At 39.4% G+C, this 6,229-nt stretch overlaps 1 protein-coding gene and 1 long non-coding RNA gene across 2 annotated transcripts in view; one reads left to right on the top strand and one right to left on the bottom strand.

Moving 5' to 3' along the window:
- The window catches only part of NEDD9 (neural precursor cell expressed, developmentally down-regulated 9), a 73,235-nt gene that overhangs the window by 10,995 nt on the left and 56,011 nt on the right, over positions 1-6,229 (bottom strand). The window lies entirely within an intron of this gene.
- Positions 7-6,229, top strand: part of LOC108445808 — a 26,792-nt gene continuing 20,569 nt past the window's right edge. The window contains exon 1 of the long non-coding RNA XR_001860782.1: positions 7-398. This is a non-coding gene — a long non-coding RNA (uncharacterized LOC108445808). The remainder of the gene's footprint in view (positions 399-6,229) is intronic.

Raw genomic sequence — 6,229 nt, forward strand, 5'->3', positions numbered from 1 at the left:
GCCGTTTCCATGCCAATGGCATGTCCCTAACCAAGAAAAAAGAGCTGAATGTGCATGTACTTTACAAAATATCCAGTCCTGCGGTTCATTAAATCCCTCTTCCCTAAATATAGGGGGGGAAAAACCAACATTCTATTTCTTCCAGGATTAAAATGCATGTTAGGCTGCAACAGAGAACATTCCTAACTACGGCAACAAGAAGACCATTCTCGTGCTTACAGCCAATACACAACACTGTAGTTTACACTGTTTCACAAGGACAAAGAGCAAATAAACCTACTGAAGCAAACGAAATTACTCTGAATTTATAGCAGTACCGTGGAGGGCAGAATTTGGCCTTTTCTCATGAACTCCAGTTCCTGATATGCAGAATGATGGGAAACAAGTGAGTTTTACAGGTGAGAGAACTGATCAGAGGTATGTTGTACCTCTGCAACACCTTGCCCCACCCAAACCACAGGCAGAGAGGGGGGCTGAAAAGGGTAGCCTGTTATTTCCCAGTACGGCCTCTCAACCCGAGAGCCCACTGACTGCTTTTTAAATAGATCAGTGCTTTTTGAAGGTGGGAAAAAAGAGGCATGTATTTTAAATCGAGATGAAGAACTGTACTAAAACGTATTTTCCCCCACAATGCCCTCCTCTTCACCTCGCGGGTAACTCTCAGCAGCTGATGAGCTACTACCATCAACTGCTTACCCTGGGAAGAGTTCTGCCCTGGAGGAGGCCAAGTGGTGGTACATGAAATGGGGCTGGCACAAAGCCTGGATATGAGAAAAATGAATCAAAGTGTAAGGAAATGAAAAAGAAGAAAAAACCACTTTTGTTTTCTGTTGTAAATTATATCTGTAAATTTAATATGAAACTCTAATGGTTGAAATTCTGTTCCTGAGCCTCTTAAGTGGATATGTAACAGCCACCTGGGCTCTCTTAGGCTTGTAACAAGCAGAAAATAGACAAAGAGAATATGGGGAAATATTATCAGAGAATTAAGGAGAAAAAAATCCCGACTCTCTTTAACTCCTAGCCTTTTGCAAGGCAGTGGCAAGAGCCATTAAATGATGTCAGATCAGGCAGTGAACCACCTCTCGGCCCTTCTCTTTGTTCTGCTGCATGTACTTAGGAAGCCACGTGTGTCTCCTTAAAAGTTTTGGGTTTTTTTCCCTTGGGAAAGGTTCAGTGGCTAAGTTGAACTGCAGGAAGGCTAGGTTAAAAAACACAGTCTCTAAGGTAATTTGGGTATTTGGCTAGCTGGCTTAAACTCTGTCATTTTTACAGAAAGCTCATAGTGTTTCCACTCATGTCTTCTGCAAGCTGCATCAGGATTTTCAGTGACTGACAATGAATCTCCAGACAGTAATACCTACTGTATCCCTTTCTGTTGCCTGCTCTGAAAAAAACAAGCAATCATGTTTTTACTTATTTATTTGCTGTATACAATAACATACAGTGTATTTCCCCGCTGCCAGTGAGTAAAGGTTGGAGTTTCACATGTGCTAAGGATTGTCACTCTTACCAATGTTTGGGTTTGTAAGTTGCTATAGTTCTTAGATTACGAACTCATAACACTTTATTTTAATCCAAATAATGTATGAACATTGGGCCACTATAAAATGTTCTGGTGCAGTATTTTCTGCCAAGACTGAACTGTTGGAGAGCTTTGATCAAGTCTCACAAGCTGGAAGAGAGGGGAGGAAGCCTGTAGAGGCATTTCTTCTGGTGCACTGGACTTGTAGCTGCAACTGTGAGTTGTTTCTAGTCCTATGGCCCAAATGTCTCTGCCAGGCAAGAGGAAATCGACAGAAATGACGGTATTGATTTTGTGGGCTGAGTGAGTTATCAGCTCGAGCACACAGCAGAAAGAAATGCAGCATCAAGGCACATTGTGACACCTCTGCCTGTCTCTGAGTGGGTGTTCACAAGTGAGATTTCTTAGAATATTCAGAGGTGTGAAGGTAAGAACACATGACAAATACTACCCTGATACAGAACTGATTTATTTCGTGATGCTGCTTTCATCTTCAAAAAACTTGCTTCTTTTCTCCTACACTTTATGTCCATTTGCTGTCCAAGACCTACACCCTATGAAGATTCTGCTGTAAGTGCTCTCAAAATCTAAAGCAGGTCCAGATATCATTTACTCATGGTGTGTTAAGTTAAAAATGCTTAACTCTGCAGGCTCGGGCATTTAAACAGAAACTTCTAAACGTGTCTATGAAGTGCCTCAGCAGTAGATGCCCAGTTTTAAAAAATGCCCCTGTGGTATTGTCATGTAAACAACAGTAAGTAATGAAAATGGGTGTTACAATTTTGAGGTTGTATTATTTCAACAAGACTTACACAAGTTTTGGGTTGTAAGTCTTGAAGATATAGAGCAGAAGTTGTGAAACAAATCTACGATAAAAAATGTGATATCACAAGCTGGTCTGGATTCAAACCTTCACTGCTGATGAAAAGGGTATAACCAACTGCTTTGCAACTAATCCTGACTTCTTACCTTCTGGTGTGACCTCTTCCATTAATCAGTACACAAAAGCAGGGTCATTACACTATTTTTCAGTTTTGTATTTTTCCTAAATCTGAAGTGCAGGTTTATTCTTTCCAAACAATTAAAAAAAAATATATATGTGGCATTACATAAATGTCCTAAGCTCTGATTAGTATAAAATGACAGGGCTGTATGAAGTGTGGTGGAATAGTGCTGAACTTGCATTAGCTGTAGCTTTAGACGATAGTGTTGAACCTTTTTCTCACTGATGTTCATGATTGCAAACTAAATGCAGATAAAAAGATCTGTATCTCCAGATCTTACTGAATGAGCTGTACAAAGCACAAAAAAATGCTCAACAATTTTGTCACTGGCAAGATTTGACTGGACTTTTTTTATTTTATGATGTTTTCGTGACATGATCCTGCTCTCTCTCACATCAGCTCTAGGGCTTTCTGCCAGTTGTGTTATGAGCAACATTTCTGCTTGCTTCAGTGGAACAGGCTTGGTGCTGGCTGGCCTTGAATTGCAAAGCTGACTGGGAAGGGGTATTTCCAAGATTCTGGTACGAGTCATTCTTGCTTACAAAATGTAATTAAAGAGACTCAAACCAACACTTCTGAAAATGTCCCATTTTTGAGAGGAGAGGAAGATAATAAGAGAGATGAGCAAATCATACCATTACTATTAAATTATCAGCATTTTTAAGAGGGGTGTGAAACTCTTGATAAGAGTTTTACCAGTGTCATCTCCATGACAATTACTCATATTTAGGCAGACAGAGACACCATCATTTTTGCATGCATTGGCCTACAGAGCTAAAAAGCTGACGTGTTACGGGACTGGTGATAGAACAGGCATGAACTCTGAAATAATGTCTATGGATGGGTCTTACAGAGAAAGAACCCCCCCCCCCAATTATTGTGTGGTAAGTTTTAGTGAAGAAATACGTGTATCTGCTAAAGCATTCTCTGGAAACCTGTGATTAAATCTGAGCTGCAGTTTTGATAAATGAAAAGCATGTGGCAAAACTCAGCACCTCAGCATTCGGGTTTCTCGTCCACGATAAAAAAGAGTATCTTGCTTTGGCCAGCCCAGTCTGTCAAGTCTCCCCACCTCAAAAAGGTTGTCACATGAACAACCATTTGCAAACCAGTGCTTGTTTTGTGTGTTGGTAGTACTATGACTGTCTCTTCTCAAAGACAGAAGCCCAAATTTAGGGCAAGTTTGGAGGACAAGAGGAAAGAAAGAAAAAGGAAAAGGTGTTAAGACAGGTAGGGCAGAGAGTGTCTTGTTGTGAATGACATGAAATCCTAAAGGCTCACAAAAAAACCCCAGTTTGGTTCAGTCCATACAAATAATTTTAGTTCTTTTAAGGTGCTTCATCTTATTTCTGTTATTTCTTTCCTACTATATTGAACTTCTAGATGGAAAGTTTGCGGGCGGAGCTTCATTTGGGAATTGTTGTAACAGGGTATTTCCATGACTTCTTGTTTCCCTTCCTTTAAGCCATTTCTCAGAACGGATCATTCCCTGTCAACAATTTCAGTTTTGTGAATTGGCATTTCCCAGTGGGCAAAAAAATGGTTGAGACAAAGCATTGCCAAAAAGTTTCAATTCCACAAGAGTGTTCTCAGATGTACACTTGGGCAGAAACAATGGAAGTGCCCCATAATCATTTAAGTTGGGAACTATGCTGCTCTGAGAGAGAGAGGCAAATAAAACCTTCCATGAGGAAGAAGCTCAATTTGATTTGATTAGATTTGTAGAGGTTCTCTGGCTCCCAAGCTGTACTTTGGCTCCATTTCTGTATGGGTATCTCAGGGCAGCTGTACAGACAAGTGCTCCTACTAACTGGTGTTTAGATTAACACAGCTTGCTTTGGCAAGTTTATAGAAGGCACAGATACTTTTTAAACAGATATAAACTCCATCCTTAATTGTTTGTTGCATCTGTATAATAATTATTCCAGACCTCAGTCATGACTGATTGTGCATATGTAAAAGTTGTGATGATAAGAACCAATGGGAATATATTACTGTCTTTTAAGGATTAAGGATGGACTGTTTTATGGAAGGTTTCTGTCTCCTAGGAAATTAACTACATTAATTTCACTTTGCTCCCATTCTAACAGTCTGTTTGGGGAGAAAGATTAATTTAGATTTGTGTTTAAAAAAAAAAAAAAAAAAAAAAAAAAGATGCAATACTGCCACTGCTTATAAAAAAGAAAAATTGAAATGTTTCATGCAAACATATGGAATGATGATATTCTGATGCTAATTAGTTGTCCTCCAAATCAAAACATCTAAAAAATCATAGAATGCCTGCCAAGACTTTAGATTTCACTAGAACTGTGTTTTCTGATGGTCAGTAACTTGTCTTCATCTACCCATTTCCTATCTCTAGAAACCACACTTCCTCCTCATGATGCGATTTACTTTCTGAATAATCAGTTTTCCACTCATGTGGAATTTTTTTTCTAAAATGCTCTGCTGCTGTGCTTAGTTTTTAGTACTTAGGGCAATTTAGATTACCCAAATTTGGTGGTTTGTTTCAGACATAACCAAAGGTTCAGTTAGGTTTCTAACGACCAAGAAAGAACCCATAAACTTGCCTTTTTCTTTTATTATTATAATTACTATTACTATTGTTATACTATTTTTAGCAAAGGTTTGATCCTGCCCTTGTGCAGACAGATTTGTGTCCCTGGAGACCTTGGTTATTGGATTAGATTGCAGAACTGGCCTTTTTTTCTGATACTCCAGGGGAAAAATGCATGTATCTGGTCTACAAATAGAACTGATGAAAAAGAGCCCTGTGCTCAGGGAGGAACAGGGAGTAATGTTGAGCTCATATATTTGCTCAGCCTAATAAAATGCAGTCTTTTTCTTGAAATACTTCTCTACAAATCACATGAGTGACTAACTGCTGTTTACTCTGCCTTGTGGATGAGGAATTAACTGCATGGACTTTCTATCAGTAACATGGTTGTTCTCCTATTAACGTCACATGGAAAGTTACAAGTGAGACTCCCGAGCCTAAGGAAAAGGCTGTGTGCTGTTTTAACCACTGAGCTTGCGTTTGATTTGAGGTATTTTCATCCTTTAGCGCATGCTTTGTGAAAGGCAGCTCTGAATGTTGAGGTATGTGTTACCACTCCTGCTGCACTCAGCAAACTTCCTGTGTGTTCAGCACTTTTTAACACTGAAGCAATATTTTGTTATAAGGGATACAAATCCCCAAAGCAGAATTTGTAATGTGAAAGCAGAAGAAAAGAGGGACTGTACGATCACTGTTTGGGCCATTTATGGAAACCCCATCACAGGAAACTGGTATTTCAGGCCTGAGGGTAAATGGGGACATTATCTTGGAATGTAAATACATTTTACCAACAAACTGCAAAACACTAGATATGCTCCCATTCTTTCTGATAATGAAATAATCTGTCACACAACTCTACTGTGCTTAATGTCTGTCTCTTCTTACTTCACAAATGTGAAAATAGGCAAGGAAAAGAAGACAATAACGTAAAGGCAGGCTTATTTCTGCAACAAACATTATAAGCAGCCATTTGTTTCTTCCCAACTAGGACAGTACTTGTGTAATTGGGAGGAAAAATGTCATAATGTGGCTAACTGGCTCCTGCTACTGAAGTCCGTGCCAGAATTGTCAGGGTGGTGCTGCTTGTGGGGTGGTGGGAACCAGCATGTCTCTAACATAAATACAAACCAGGGAACAAGGACC

The sequence above is a fragment of the Corvus brachyrhynchos genome, unplaced genomic scaffold (genome assembly GCF_000691975.1).
Source record: "Corvus brachyrhynchos isolate BGI_N302 unplaced genomic scaffold, ASM69197v1 scaffold43, whole genome shotgun sequence".
NCBI classification, from domain to species: Eukaryota; Metazoa; Chordata; class Aves; order Passeriformes; family Corvidae; genus Corvus; species Corvus brachyrhynchos.